The 17179-nt window shown below is 47.6% G+C and overlaps 1 pseudogene; it reads right to left on the reverse strand.

The window, feature by feature from the left end:
- LOC141273142 (uncharacterized) overlaps positions 1 to 17179 on the reverse strand; it is a 168478-nt pseudogene that overhangs the window by 82066 nt on the left and 69233 nt on the right.

The following is a 17179-nucleotide window of genomic DNA, read 5'->3' on the forward strand; positions in this document are numbered from 1 at the left end:
TGTTGGGGATTTATTCAAAATTGAAGGCATACTGAACCAGCATGGCTACCACAGCATCTTGCAGCGGCATGCTATTCCATCTGGTTTGCGTTTAGTTGTACCATCATTTATTTTTCAAAAGGACAATGACCCCAAACACACCTCCAGGCTGTGTAAGGGCTATTTGACCAAGAAGGAGAGTGATGGGGTGCTACGCCAGATGACCTGGCCTCCACAGTCACCAGACCTGAACCCAATCGAGATGGTTTGGGGTGAGCTGGACCGCAGAGTGAAGGCAAAAGGGCCAACAAGTGCTAAGCATCTCTGTGAACTCCTTCAAGATTGTTGGAAGACCATTTCCGGTGACTATCTCTTGAAGCTCATCAAGAGAATGCCAAGAGTGTGCAAAGCAGTCATCAAAGCAAAAGGTGGCTACTTTGAAGAACCTAGAATATAAGACATATTTTCAGCTGTTTCACACTTTTTTGTTAAGTATATAATTCCACATGTGTTAATTCATAGTTTTGATGCCTTCAATGTGAATGTACAATTATCATAGTCATGAAAATACAGAAAAATCTTTAAATGAGAAGGTGTGTCCAAACTTTTGGTCTGTACTGTATGTTGGAGAGGTTGTGTGAGCAGCAGGCAGCAGTAATGGAGTACCAGCTGCAGCAGGCACAAACAAGTCGCATTGCACGCCGTTCACACTTCACCACCACTGAGTGGGCCTCTATGAAGGACATTTGCCACGTTTTGAGTGCCTTCGATTATTCCACGTGGATGGCGAGTGCAGATGATGCACTAGTCAGCATGACTATCCCCCTTATCTGCCTGCTTGAAAAAACACTGCAAGCACTAAGGAAGGAGGTTTTGGAAGAGGTGGAGGATGAGGAGTCACAAAATGCGATCTGCTTCTGTACAGTCTGCGCAACGTGGTTCCTCATAAAGGCCTAGGCAGGGGACACTTTGTGAGGAGGATGAGGAGGAGTCAATGGAGGAGGAAGACATCTGTCCAGAGGAGGGAGGTACACAATGCTCTAGTAGTCAGTATCTAGAGCGAGGGTGGGGTGATGCAGAGCAGGGAGAGATCATGCCTCAAGCAGGGGACAGCGTTCCTTGGCCAGTTGGCAGTCTGCAGCACATGGTTGATTTCATTCTGCAGTGCCTGAGAAATGACTGCCGCATCGCCCACATTCTCTACACGGCTGATTATTGGGTGTCCACCCTCCTAGATCCTCGCTACCGGGACAACTTACAAAGCCTCATAACACCGTTGAACCGGGAGCGTAAAATGCGGGAGTACCAAGACGCACTGGTGCATTCCATCATGTTCTCCATTCCAACCGAGAGCAGTGCTGCTAGTGCTTTACAAAGCAGTTCAGTGCATCGAGGCATTGGAGGAAGCTCTGCACAAAGAGGGAGCAGAAGCAGCGCCTCAGCACAAGGCAAGACCAGTATGGCCCAAATGTGGCAAAGTTTTGTGTCCCCGCGCCACAAATGTCTACACCATCACAGGCGGCTCCAGTCAGCAGGAGGTAACGTTTTCGTCAGATGGTGACAGACTACATGTCTTGCCCTCTCAGTGTACTACCAGACGGCTCTTCCCCCTTCAAGTTTCGGGTCTCTAAGCTGGATACATGGCCAGAGCTTAGCCAGAAGGCATTGGAGGTGCTGGCTTGCCCAGCTGCTAGTGTATTATCGGAACGCGTCTTTAGTGCCGCAGGTGGTGTACTAACAGACCGTCGCATGCGCCTATCCTCCGATAACATTGACCGGCTTACTTTTCTGAAAATGAACAAGGCCTGGATCTCGCATGAATTTGCTAGTCCTCTTCCAGAATAAATAATTGGTTGGCAACAGTATCCAGGTCTCCTGTTGTGTTCATGTTTCTACCACCTGAACTGTAATCCCTGAGCTCCAACACCGCCAGTTGCCGCTCAGAAGTGCCGTCTGCACAGTCAACACTTGCTGCCGTGTTATCGGGGTTCAGTAACGTCAGCTGTTCCCCTGCAGTGTATACGGCAATTTCTCCTGCTCTGTTCACATCCACTCTACTACTAATTTAAAACTTGCCCCAATTACACCTCTGGCTCCTCTGTTTTAAGTATTTACCCTGTGCTCCAACACCGCTAGTTGCTGCTCAGAAGTGCCGTCTGCACAGTCAACGCTTGCTCCAGTGTTATTGGGGTTCAGTAACGTCAGCTGTTCCCCTGCTGTGTGTATGACAATTTCTCCTGCTCTGTCCACATCCACTCTACTACTAATTTAAAACTTGCTCCAATTACACCTCTTGCTCCTCTGTTTTCAGTATTTACCCTGGGCTCCAACACCGTTAGTTGCTGCTAAGAAGTGCCGTCTGCACAGTCAATGCTTGCTCCAGTGTTATTGGGGTTCAGTAACGTCAGCTGTTCCCCTGCTGTGTGTACGGCAATTTCTCCTGCTCTGTCCACATCCACTCTACTACTAATTTAAAACTTGCTCCAATTACACCTGTGGCTCCTCTGTTTTCAGTATTATCCCTGAGCTCCAACACCGCCAGTTGCCGCTCAGAAGTGCCATCTGCACAGTCAACTCTAGCTGCCGTGTTATTGGGGTTCAGTAACGTCAGCTGATCCCCAGCTGTGTGTCCGACAAATTCTCCTGCTCTGTCCACATCTACGGTACTACAGATTTAAAACTTGCTCCAATTACACCTCTGGCTCCTCTGTTTTCAGTATTATCCCTGAGCTCCAACACCGCCAGTTGCCGCTCAGAAGTGCTGTCTGCACAGTCAACACTTGCTGCCGTGTTATTGGGGTTCAGTAACGTCAGCTGATCCCCTGCTGTGTGTCCGACAAATTCTCCTGCTCTGTCCACATTCTCACTACTACTACAGATTTAAAACTTGCTCCAATTACACCTCTGGCTCCTCTCTGTTTTCAGTATTATGCCTGAGCTCCAACACTGCCAGTTGCTGCTCAGAAGTGCCGTCTGCACAGTCAACACTTGCTGCCGTGTTATTGGGGTTCAGTAACGTCAGCTGATCCCCTGCTATGTGTCTGGCAAATTCTCCTGCTCTGTCCACATTCTCACTACTACTACAGATTTAAAACTTGTTCCAATTACAACTCTGGCTCCTCTCTGTTTTCAGTATTATCCCTGAGCTCCAACACCGCCAGTTGCCGCTCAGAAGTGCCGTCTGCACAGTCAACACTTGCTGCCGTGTTATTGGGGTTCAGTAACGTCAGCTGTTCCCCTGCTGTGTGTCCGGCAATTTCTCCTGCTCTGTCCACATTCACACTACTACAGATTTTAAAGTTGCTCCAATTAGGCCTCTTGCTTCTCTGTTTTCAGTATTATCCCTGAGCTCCAACACCGCCAGTTGCTGCTCAGAAGTGCCGTCTGTACAGTCAACACTTGCTGCCGTGTTATTGGGGTTCAGTAACGTCAGCTGTTCCCCTGCTGTGTGTCCGGCAATTTCTCCTGCTCTGTCCACATCCACTGTACTACAGATTTAAAACTTGCTCCTATTACACCTCTGGCTCCACTCTTTTTTCAGTATTTACTCTGGGTTACAGCCCCGCCAGCTGTTTCCCGGCAGTGTCTTTGGCACGTGTACTCCCTCCTGCCCAGCCTGGTTCCAGCACGCTAGCTGTTTCCGGGTAGTGTCAATGTCACTTTGCCTCCAATAAGTTGTCCTGTCGTGTTGCGGTCGGATTAGCCAACTCTATGGTGCCTGCAGCTTAGGTGACTCCTATGTGGGCTGCGGGAGCTGGCAATGAAGGCTGGTTCCATAGTGCCAAAAGGACAAGCATCCTCTGTAGGACTGTGTGTTTCGGTAACTGTGGCGGCTCGCGGCCTTGCAACTTTTTTTTTCATGGGTACCTTCTGCTACCCATCCAAGTTCCAGTACCGTCAGCTGGTTCTCAGCAGTGCCTTTGGCTTAGGTGCCTCCTTCTCGGTATCCAAGTTCCACCAACGTCTGCTAGTCCTTGGTAGTGCTTTCTGGCACAGGTACCTCCTGCTTAGTAACCGAGTTCCAGAACCGTCAGCTGGTCTTCGGTAGTTCCATTGGCTCTTGTACCTTCTGCTACCCATCCGGGTTCCAGTACTGTCAGCTGGTTCTCGGTAGTTCTATTGGCTCTAGTGCCTTCTGCTACCCATCCGGGTTCCAGTACCGTCAGCTGGTTCTCGGTAGTTCCATTTGATCTTGTACCTTCTGCTACCCATCCGGGTTCCAGTACCTTCAGCTGATTCTCGGCAGTGCCATTGGCTTGGTGCCTCCTTCTTGGTATCCAAGTTCCACTAATGTCTGCTGGTCCTTGGTAGTGCTTTCTGGCACAGGTACCTCCTGCTTAGTCACCGAGATCCAGTACCGTCAGCTGGTCCTCGGTAGTTCCATTGGCTCTTGTACCTTCTGCTACCCATATGGGTTCCAGTACCGTCAGCTGTTTCCTGGCAGTGTCTTTGGCACGGGTACTCCCTCCTGCCCAGCCTGGCTCCAGCATGCCAGCTGTTTCCGGGTAGTGTCAACGTCACTTTGCCTCCAATACGTTGTCCTGTCGTGTTGCGGTCGGGTTAGCCGACTCTATGGTGCTTGCAGTTTAGGTGACTCCTATGTGGGCTGCGGGATCTGGCAATGAAGGCTGGTTTCATAGTGCCAATAGGACAAGCACCACCTGTAGGACTGTGGGTTTCGGTAACTGCGGCCGGCTCGCGGCCTTGCAACTTTTTTTTCATGGGTACCTTCTGCTACCCATCCGAGTTCCAGTACAGTCAGCTGGTTCTCGGCAGTGCATTTGGCTTAGGTGCCTCCTTCTCGGTATCCAAGTTCCACCAACGTCTGCTGGTCCTTGGTAGTGCTTTCTGGCACAGGTACCTCCTGCTTAACATCCGAGTTCCAGTACCGTCAGCTGGTCCTCGGTAGTTCCATTGGCTCTTGTACCTTCTGCTACCCATCCAGGTTCCAGTACCATCAGCTGGTTCCTGACAGTGTCGTTGGCACGGGTACTCCCTCCTGCCCAGCCTGGTTCCAGTACGCCAGCTGTTTCCGGGTAGTGTCACTGTCACTTTGCCTCCAATACGTTGTCCTGTCTTGTTGCGGTCGGGTTTGCCGACTCTATGGTGCCTGCAGCTTAGGTGACTCCTATGTGGGCTGCGGGAGCTGGCAATGAAGGCTGGTTCCATAGTGCCAATAGGACAAGCACCCCCTGTAGGACTGTGGGTTTCGGTAACTCAGGCCGTCTCGCGGCCTTGCAACTTTTTTTATTCATGGGTACCTTCTGCTACCCATCCGAGTTCCAGTACCGTCAGCTGGTTCTCGGCAGTGCCTTTGGCTTAGGTGCCTCCTTCTCGGTATCCAAGTTCCACCAACGTCTGCTGGTCCTTGGTAGTGCTTTCTGGCACAGGTACCTCCTGCTTAGTAACCGAGTTCCAGTACCGTCAGCTGGTCCTCGGTAGTTCCATTGGCTCTTGTACCTTCTGCTACCCATCTGGGTTCCAGTACCGTCAGCTGGTTCTCGGTAGTTCCATTGGCTCTAGTGCCTTCTGCTACCCATCCGGGTTCCAGTACCGTCAGCTGGTTCTCGATAGTTCCATTTGCTCTAGTGGCTTCTGCTACCCATCCGGGTTCCAGTACTGTCAGCTGGTTCTCGGTAGTTCCATTTGCTCTTGTACCTTCTGCTACCCATCCGGGTTCCAGTACCGTCAGCTGGTTCTCGGCAGTGCCATTGGCTTAGGTGCCTCCTTCTCGGTATCCAAGTTCCACCAACGTCTGCTGGTCCTTGGTAGTGCTTTCTGGCACAGGTACCTCCTTCTTAGTAACCGAGTTCCAGTACCGTCAGCTGGTCCTCGGTAGTTCCATTGGCTCTTGTACCTTCTGCTACCCATCCGGTTTCCAGTACCGTCAGCTGGTTCTCGGCAGTGCCTTTGGCTTAGGTGCCTCCTTCTCGGTATCCAAGTTCCACCAACGTCTGCTGGTCCTTTGTAGTGCTTTCTGGCACAGGTACCTCCTGCTTAGTTACCGGGTTCCAGTACCATCAGCTGGTCCTCGGTAGTTCCATTGGCTCTAGTGCCTTCTGCTACCCATCCGGGTTCCAGTACCGTCAGCTGGTTCTCGGCAGTTCCTCAGCCTTCTTGTACCTTCTGCTACATTTCCAAGTTCAAGCTTTTTGAAATGGTTCTTGGTAATCACTCTGGATCTCCCTGACGACGACCCTGAAGACAAGGACCCTGAAGACCACCCCGAAGAAGACGAGGACCACAAAGACGACAACCCCGAAGAAGAGGACCCTGAAGACCACCCCGAAGAAGACGAGGACCCTGAAGACGAGGACCCTGAAGACGACGACCCTGAAGACGACGACCCTGAAGACCATACCGAAGAAGACGAGGACCCCGAAGACGACGACCCTGAAGACGAGGACCCTGAAGACCACCCCGAAGAAGACCAAGAAGATGATCCTGAAGAAGATGACCAAGAGGACAAAGAACAAGAAGACAACCACCAAGATACAGAAGAACAAGAGACAGAAAACCAAGAAGCAGAAGAACAAGAAGCTGCAGAACAAAAAGCGGAAGAACATTAAGCATAAGACTAAAAATCAGAGCAAAAGATATTATCTAAATTATAAGCAGAAGAAGACTAAGCATTGTATGGGGTGAGTCCGTTCCTCCTTGTGGTGCCCCTGGAAAAGACTTGCTGCTGCAGGCCAAACTGAACGCGGACAAATCCTGTTGTAAATCTTTTGTGACAGGCAGAACCAAAGGTGTAATCTTCAAACTTTTATAGATAACAACAACAGGAATGCCTGTCACAAATAAGAATATGATGAAGAAGAAGAATATGAAGAAGATGAAGAAGTAGAATATGAATAAAAATAATAGTTGAATAAGAAGAATATGAAGAATGTAAAAAAAAAGAATAATATGAAGAAGGTGAAGAGGAAGAAGATGAAGAAGGTGATGAAGAAGTTGATGAAAAAGATGCTGATGCTGAGGATGATGAAGGAGAAAGTGTGGGAGAAGTAAAAAAGAAGGTGAAGAGCATGGAAGTAGTGAAACATAAATATCTGACAAAATATAAAAAAGCTTAACATAGTCAATATTTTTGTAACTCAGAACGTCTTAAAAAAATATTAATTCCTGCTATTCCATTTGATTGGGCTAAACCTCTATGCCTTTAATGTCTCCCCCACCTCCCCCAATACATTCTACATTATTCTTAGTTGTTTTCTTTCATGAAGAATTAACCTACAAGGAAAGAAAGGGTTTATTTTCATTCTGATATTTGTGTCCCATTGACTTGCATTGGTTTCCGGTATCGGAATCGGAGATATCCGATATTTTTTGGGTATCAGTCCGATGCAATCCGATCCGATATTTCTCGATATCGGAAGGTATCACTCAACACTAGTTAGGACCCATCAAAGAAAGGTATGCCTTGCCATGGCTGGTGGGCTCTTATGAAGTACCTTCATTTTTCTAAGTATATTCTATTTAGCAGTAATGCAGTACAAAATTGATATATTCAATGTTTGCATACATCTTAGTGCTTACGCTGTGCTGTTGTATTCTTTTGCTTGTAGACAGTCAAATAGATTAGGAAATTGATACTTACAAATGGTGGTCCCCAGAAGATGATGTAACTGTACCATGTATAAATTTTGCCACCAAAAAAGTTTAGGACAATTCCAAATGCAAGTTGAAAGTGCGCCAAAACAATCTGCGTAATCTGTAAAATACATCACATTTATATATTTACTAATTAGTAGGAATGAGCGATTTGTATCTGCAAAAAAAAAAAAAAATTCACACACGCTGCACACTCAGCGAGCGAAGTAATGGCATTTGGCGCAGTAACTTGGGCCTCCCCATAATGGCCTGCAGCAATCCCATAATATGATGTAGTACATCCAATCAACAGGGCTATCACAGACAGTATAAAAGATGGGCGCTGACCAATGAACACCAATGAATTATGGCTGTATGCAGGGATATACACAGGGCTGGCACTAGAGGGGTGACAAACTGGGCTATTACCCAGGACCCCATCGTTATAGTGGCCCCCCAACAATTACAAGCAGAAACTGTATTGATAATAGCATTCCTGCATTATCAGTGAAGATTCCAATGTTAAAAGAACAGCAGGACCTTTTTATCATAGTCATATAACCATGATGTGACCAAAGATCCTGTACCTTGGGGAAATCTAGAAGAACTGAACAGGAGGAGACAGGCTGGTAAGTACTCTGTAGTGTATGTATGTGTTTGTGTGTTTATACATGTATGTACAGTATGTGTTTTGTGTATGTGTATGTAAATGTGAGTATATGCTGTGTATGTTTGTCCTTACTCTTTGTATATACACATGTTTGTATTATATGGTATACATGTGTGCCTATGTGCTCTGTGTATATGTATGTGTGTATGTGCTATGTGTGTATGTGCTATGTGTATATACATATGTGTGCTTTGTGTATATACAGATGTGTGTGTGTATGTGCTGTGTATATACATATTTATGCATGTGCTTTGTGTATGAACATATGTACAGTACAGACCAAAAATTTGGACACACCTTCTCATTTAAACATTTTTCTGTATTTTCATGACTATGAAAATTGTACATTCACACTGAAGGCATCAAAACTATGAATTAACACATGTGGAATTATATACTTAACAAAAAGTGTGAAACAACTGAAAATATGTCTTATATTCTAGGTTCTTCAAAGTGGCCACCTTTTGCTTTGATGACTGCTTTACGCACTCTTGGCATTCTCTTGATGAGCTTCAAGAGGTAGTCACCGGAAATGGTCTTCCAACAATCTTGAAGGAGTTCCCAGAGATGCTTAGTACTTGTTGGCCCTCTTTCCTTCACTCTGCGGTCCAGCTCACCCCAAACCATCTCGATTGGGTTCAGGTCTGGTGACTGTGGAGGCAAGGTTATCTGGTGTAGCACCCCATCACTCTCCTTCTTGGTCAAATAGCCCTTAAACAGCCTGGAGGTGTGTTTGCGGTCATTGTCCTGTTGAAAAATAAATGATGGTCCAGCTAAACGCAAACCGGATGGAATAGCATGCCGCTGCAAGATGCTGTGGTTGCCATGCTGGTTCAGTATGCCTTCAATTTTGAATAAATCCCCAACAGTGTCACCAGCAAAGCACCCCCACACCATCACACCTCCTCCTCCATGCTTCACGGTGGGAACCAGGCATGTAGAGTCCATCCATTCTCCTTTTCTGCGTCGCACAAAGACACGGTGGTTGGAACCAAAGATCTCAAATTTGGACTCATCAGACCAAAGCACAGATTTTCACTGGTCTAATGTCCATTCCTTGTGTTCTTTAGCCCAAACAAATCTCTTCTGCTTGTTGCCTGTCCTTAGCAGTGGTTTCCTAGCAGCTATTTTACCATAAAGGCCTGTTGCACAAAGTCTCCTCTTAACAGTTGTTGTAGAGATGTGTCTGCTGCTAGAACTCTGTGTGGTATTGACCTGGTCTCTAATCTGAGCTGCCGTTAACCTGCGATTTCTGAGGCTGGTGACTCGGATAAACTTATCCTCAGAAGCAGAGGTGACTCTTGGTCTTCCTTTCCTGGGGCGGTCCTCTTGTGAGCCAGTTTCTTTGTAGCGCTTGATGGTTTTTGCAACTGCACTTGGGGACACTTTCAAAGTTTGCCCAATTTTTCGGACTGACAGACCTTCATTTCTTAAAGTAATGATGGCCACTTGTTTTTCTTTACTTAGCTGCTTTTTTCTTGCCATAATACAAATTCTAACAGTCTGTTCAGTAGGACTATCAGCTGTGTATCCACCTGACTTCTGCACAACACAACTGATGGTCCCAACCCCATTTATAAGGCAAGAAATCCCAGTTATTAAACCTGACAGGGCACACCTGTGAAATGAAAACCCTTTCCGGTGACTACCTCTTGAAGCTCATCAAGAGAATGCCAAGAGTGTGCAAAGCAGTCATCAAAGCAAAAGGTGGCTAGTTTGAAGAATCTAGATTATAAGACATATTTTCAGTTGTTTCACACTTTTTTGTTAAGCATATAATTCCATATGTGTTAATTCATAGTTGTGATGCCTTCAGTGTGAATGTACAATTTTCATAGTCATGAAAATACAGAAAAATCTTTAAATGAGAAGGTGTCTCCAAACTTTTGGTCTGTACTGTATATGTATGATCTACGTATATACTTATGTGTGTATGTTTGCTGTGTATTGTAAAGTGGATAATGATCGCATAGTCAATGGGAGGTATGTGTCACAGAGATGGCTGTCCTCTGTGATTTAACCCGGAGTGTTTCTCTAGTGCACGTAAGCACTAAGAGGATCGTTTGGTGCACCTGGGACCAAGTTATGGCTAGCTAGGAGAGTTGGATGAGTCCAGCTACCCACATACCTCACCTCTGGGTGTGGTTAGCAGCCTTTAAAATGGATGCCGTTGTTTGGCACATGGCTATGTGTTTGGAGGGAGAAGGCCTCCTGTGTGTTGTTTTGCCAGACTGAGCCAGTAGCTACGCTACTTGTGTGCCCACAGGCAGGGTCGTACTGGAGTGCCTATGGCCCACAGGGGGAATTTTTTCCACAGAGCCCACCCTACTGCTACTCTACGTGGACATTTTACTGGTTCATACTGCAGCCTCATGCACATGTACAACATACAATACAGTGTGTAAAACAGCCTGTGCCTCCTAATGAATTTGGCACATTTTTCAGCTTCCATGCGCCACCACAAGAAATGTCCTACAGTCAGGGACTCGCTATCATTTCTGTTGTATTTTCACACTTTTGTGGAGTAAATAATGTTAAAAATGTTTTTTCAAGGGACAGATCAGAGCCTTTTATTTGGTCTCATGCTACCTGTATAGTGACGCCAGTCCTGGTAATGTTGCTGAGGCAAGATGGTTTCTGCCTGAATCAGACAAGTGACATTGCATATGACACGCCCAGGGGGATATGGGGGGAAACTCGGTACCCGGGCCCTGGCCTTCTGTGGGATGTCACGGCAGTCGGCTCCCAGGCCCGTACCCTGGAGTCACTCTTTAAAAGGGGGTTTGTTAACAGTTTTTGTCTCGTGACGCCACCTGTGGCTCCCACCGGCACTGCTGCAGACCTCCGGGGGTGATGGGATGGCAGCTGGGATGTTTCTGCTCCCACAGGCGGAGCGGGCCCCCGGGGCAGAGTTGATGGAAGGGATGCAGGTGAGAGGTGGCCCGGTCGGGTCAGGGGGAATGACGGACACGCACACAGGGGATTCGCTTCAGTACCTTTACTGGTGTAATGGCAGGTATGGTCCAGGGTACCTATTAGGAGGGTGCACTTCTGGACTCTCCCCAGTGAGCGGGTAGTAGGCCTACTGGTCCGTTTCTTCCTTTCTCTAAAGCTTCTGGCCAGCCTGGAACTAGGCCTAGCTTTTATGCTGTTTCACTCTCTCACCTGTCTGCTTGTAGAAGAACTTTTCTTTGGCTTCCACTATCCGTGGACGCTGGGGCCCTCGTGGTTCCTAGTTCTGTAAAATGATGGTAGCTTCAGGTTGACCAGGGATCTGGAATCCTCCTGGTATGCCGGTTGTCCCTACTGGGTGTAGAGGACCCTGTAGGCGCGGACCCGGTGTCCGGCTTGTGTCCTGGGGTGAGCTTCAGATGCTCCTCTGCCCCCTTAACTAGCTAGGAGAGTTGGGTGAGTCCAGCTACCACATACCTCACCTCTGGGTGTGGTTAACAGCCTTTAAAATGGATGCCGTTGATTGGCACATGGCTATGTGTTTGGAGGGAGAAGGCCTCCTGTGTGTTGTTTTGCCAGACTGAGCCAGTGAGCTGAATGCTACGCTACTTGTGTGCCCACAGGCAGGGTCGTACTGGAGTGCCTATGGCCCACAGGGGGAATTTTTTCCACAGAGCCCACCCTACTGCTACTCTACGTGGACATTTTACTGGTTCATACTGCAGCCTCATGCACATGTACAACATACAATAGAGTGTGTAAAACAGCCTGTGCCTCCTAATGAATTTGGCACATTTTTCAGCTTCCATGCGCCACCACAAGAAATGTCCTACAGTCAGGGACTCGCTATCATTTCTGTTGTATTTTCACACTTTTGTGGAGTAAATAATGTTAAAAATGTTTTTTCAAGGGACAGATCAGAGCCTTTTATTTGGTCTCATGCTACCTGTATAGTGACGCCAGTCCTGGTAATGTTGCTGAGGCCAGTGACCACGTCTACAAGATGGTCTCTGCCTGAATCAGACAAGTGACATTGCATACGACGCGCCCAGGGGGATATGGGGGGAAACTCGGTACCCGGGCCCTGGCCTTCTGTGGATGTCACGGCAGTCGGCTCCCAGGCCTGTACCCTGGGGTCACTCTTTAAAAGGGGGTTTGTTAACAGTTTTTGTCTCGTGACGCCACCTGTGGCTCCCAGTAATGAGTACCGGCACTGCTGCAGACCTCCGGGGGTGATGGGATGGCAGCTGGGATGTTTTTGGTCCCCACAGGCGGAGCGGGCCCCCGGGGCAGAGTTGATGGAAGGGATGCAGGTGAGAGGCGGCCCGGTCGGGTCAGGGGGAATGACGGACACGCACACAGGGGATTCGCTTCAGTACCTTTACTGGTGTAATGGCAGGTATGGTCCAGGGTACCTATTAGGAGGGTGCACTTCTGGACTCTCCCCAGTGAGTGGGTAGTAGGCCTCCTGGTCCGTTTCTTCCTTTCTCTAAAGCTTCTGGACAGCCAGGAACTAGGCCTAGCTTTTATGCTGTTTCACTCTCTCACCTGTCTGCTTGTAGTAGAACTTTTCTTTGGCTACCACTATCCCTGGACGCTGGGGCCTTCGTGGTTCCTAGTTCTGTAAAATGATGGTAGCTTCAGGTTGACCAGGGATCTGGAATCCTCCTGGTATGCCGGTTGTCCCTACTGGGTGTAGAGGACCCTGTAGGCGCGGACCCGGTGTCCGGCTTGTGTCCTGGGGTGAGCTTCAGATGCTCCTCTGCCCCCTTAACCCCTATCTCCTCTCTCCTCACCTCGGCCACACTCGGGGCCCTCAACACAGCAGCAGACGTGCTACTTCTTCACTGATCTAAAGTGTCAGAATACTCTGACTACCTAACTCCACCCTCCAGTTTATATATCCATAACAGGGCTCCCTCTGGTGGTGTGAGGTGGAAGGGTGGAGGTGTCTGTTATGTAATGAGGGCCTCTTGTGGAGAAGTCCGTCCATGCACCCTTTTGGGTCCTGTGGTAACTGTAATAGCAGGGTGCCACACATACACTACATATACATTCACAATAGAGCTGCTCCCATAAAATCCATTTATAGAGGATACAACTGCCACACACCACATATAGCCAAGTCCCCATCCCCTATACATACAGTAGTGTATACAGACAAGTCCCCCATCCCCACATATAGCATACAGTATATAGTCAAGTCCCCCTGCCTCACTTATAGCACACAGTACATAACCAAGTCCACCTCCCCCGCATATAGCACACAGTATATAGCCAAGTCCCCATCCCCCACATATAGCACACAGTATATAGCCAAGTCCCCCTTCCCCACATATAGCACACTGTATACAGCCAAGTCCCCTTCCCCCACATATAGCACAGTATATAGCCAAATCCCCCTACCCCACATACAGTATAGCATACAGTATATAGCCAAGTCCCCCTCCCCCACATATAGCATAAAGTATATAGCCAAGTCCCCCTTCCCCACATATAGCATACAGTATATAGCCAAGTCCCCCTGCCCCACATATAGCATACAGTATATAGTCAAATCCTCCTGCCCCACATATAGCATACAGTATATAGCCAAATCCTCCGGCTCCATGTATAGCAGATAGCCAAGCCCCCTCCCCCACATATAGCATACAGTATATAGCCAATTCACCCCCCACATATAGCACACAGTATATAGCCAAATCCCCCTGCCCCACATATAGCATACAGTATATAGCCAAGTCCCTCTCCCCCACATATAGCATACAGTATATAGCCAAGTCCCCCTCCCCCACATATAACATACAATATATAGTCAATTCCCCCTCCCACACCCACATATAGCATACAGTATATAGCCAAGTCCCCCCCCCCACATATAGCACACAGTATATAGCCAAATCCCCCTGCCCCACATATAGCATACAGTATATAGCCAAGTCCCTCTCCCCCACATATAACATACAGTATATAGCCAAGTCCCCCTCACCCACATATAACATACAATATATAGCCAAGTCCCCCTCCCACACCCACATATAGCATACAGTATATAGTCAATTCCTCCTGCCCAATATATAGCATACAGTATATAGTCAAATCCTCCTGCCCCACATATAGCATACAGTATATAGCCAAATCCTCCTGCTCCATGTATAGCAGATAGCCAAGCCCCCCTCCCCCACATATAGCATACAGTATATAGCCAAGTCACCCCCACACATATAGCACACAGTATATAGCCAAATCCCCCTGCCCCACATATAGCATACAGTATATAGCCAAGTCCCTCTCCCCCACATATAGCATACAGTATATAGCCAAGTCCCCCTCCCCCACATATAACATACAATATATAGTTAATTCCCCCTCCCACACCCACATATAGCATACAGTATATAGCCAAGTCCCCCCCCACATATAGCATACAGTATATAGCCAAGTCCCCCTCCCCCACATATAACATACAATATATAGTCAATTCCCCCTCCCACACCCACATATAGCAAACAGTATATAGCCAAGTCCCCCCCCCACATATAGCATACAGTATATAGCCAAATCCCCCTGCCCCACATATAGCATACAGTATATAGCCAAGTCCCCCCCCACATATAGCACACAGTATATAGCCAAATCCCCCTGCCCCACATATAGCATACAGTATATAGCCAAGTCCCTCTCCCCCACATATAGCATACAGTATATAGCCAAGTCCCCCTCACCCACATATAACATACAATATATAGCCAAGTCCCCCTCCCACACCCACATATAGCATACAGTATATAGTCAATTCCTCCTGCCTAATATATAGCAAACAGTATATAGCCAAATCCTCCTGCTCCATGTATAGCAGATAGCCAAGCCCCCTCCCCCACATATAGCATACAGTATATAGGCAAGTCCCCCTTCCCCACATATAGCACACTGTATACAGCCAAGTCCCCTTCCCCCACATATAGCACAGTATATAGCCAAATCCCCCTACCCCACATATAGCATACAGTATATAGCCAAGTCCCCCTGCCCCACATATAGCATACAGTATATAGTCAAATCCTCCTGCCCCACATATAGCATACAGTATATAGCCAAATCCTCCGGCTCAATATATAGCAGATAGCCAAGCCCCCTCCCCCACATATAGCATACAGTATATAGCCAAGTCACCCCCACACATATAGCACACAGTATATAGCCAAATCCCCCTGCCCCACATATAGCATACAGTATATAGCCAAGTCCCTCTCCCCCACATATAGCATACAGTATATAGCCAAGTCCCCCTCCCCCACATATAACATACAATATATAGTCAATTCCCCCTCCCACACCCGCATATAGCATACAGTATATAGCCAAGTCCCCCCCCCACATATAGCACACAGTATATAGCCAAATCCCCCTGCCCCACATATAGCATACAGTATATAGCCAAGTCCCTCTCCCCCACATATAACATACAGTATATAGCCAAGTCCCCCTCACCCACATATAACATACAATATATAGCCAAGTCCCCCTCCCACACCCACATATAGCATACAGTATATAGTCAATTCCTCCTGCCCAATATATAGCATACAGTATATAGCCAAATCCTCCTGCTCCATGTATAGCAGATAGCCAAGCCCCCTCCCCCACATATAGCATACAGTATATAGCCAAGTCCCCCTCCCCCACTTATTGCACACAGTATATAGTCAAATCCTCCTGCCCCACATATAGCATACAGTATATAGTCAAATCCTCCTGCTCCACGTATAGCATATAGCCAAGTCCCCCTCCCCCACATATAGCATACAGTATAAAGCCAAGTCCACCTCCCCCACTTATAGCATACAGTATATAGCCAAGCCCCCTCCCCCACATATAGCATACAGTATATAGCCAAGTCACCCTCCCCCACATATAGTATACAGTATATAGCCAAGTCCCAATGCCCCACATAGAGCATACAGTATATAGCGAAATCCTCCTGCTCCATGTATAGCACATAGCCAAGCTCCCCTCCCCCACATATCGTATATAGCCAAGTTCCCCTCCCCCACATATAGCATACAGTATATAGCCAAGTCCCCCTGCCCCACATATAGCATACAGTATACAGTCAAATCCTCCTGCCCCACATATAGCATACAGTATATAGCCAAATCCTCCGGCTCCATATATAGCAGATAGCCAAGCCCCCTCCCCCACATATAGCATACAGTATATAGCCAAGTCACCCCCACACATATAGCACACAGTATATAGCCAAATCCCCCTGCCCCACATATAGCATACAGTATATAGCCAAGTCCCTCTCCCCCACATATAGCATACAGTATATAGCCAAGTCCCCCTCCCCCACATATAACATACAATATATAGTCAATTCCCCCTCCCACACCCACATATAGCATACAGTATATAGCCAAGTCCCCCCCCACATATAGCACACAGTATATAGCCAAATCCCCCTGCCCCACATATAGCATACAGTATATAGCCAAGTCCCTCTCCCCCACATATAACATACAGTATATAGCCAAGTCCCCCTCACCCACATATAACATACAATATATAGCCAAGTCCCCCTCCCACACCCACATATAGCATACAGTATATAGCCAAGTCCCCCCCCCACATATAGCACACAGTATATAGCCAAATCCCCCTGCCCCACATATAGCATACAGTATATAGCCAAGTCCCTCTCCCCCACATATAACATACAGTATATAGCCAAGTACCCCTCACCCACATATAACATACAATATATAGCCAAGTCCCCCTCCCACACCCACATATAGCATACAGTATATAGTCAATTCCTCCTGCCCAATATACAGCATACAGTATATAGCCAAATCCTCCTGCTCCATGTATAGCAGATAGCCAAGTCCCCTCCCCCACATATAGCATACAGTATATAGCCAAGTCCCCCTCCCCCACTTATTGCACACAGTATATAGTCAAATGCTCCTGCCCCACATATAG

This window comes from Phyllobates terribilis, unplaced genomic scaffold (genome assembly GCF_046119375.1).
Source record: "Phyllobates terribilis strain yellow unplaced genomic scaffold, ASM4611937v1 Scaffold_5__5_contigs__length_657084704, whole genome shotgun sequence".
Lineage (NCBI taxonomy): Eukaryota > Metazoa > Chordata > Amphibia > Anura > Dendrobatidae > Phyllobates > Phyllobates terribilis.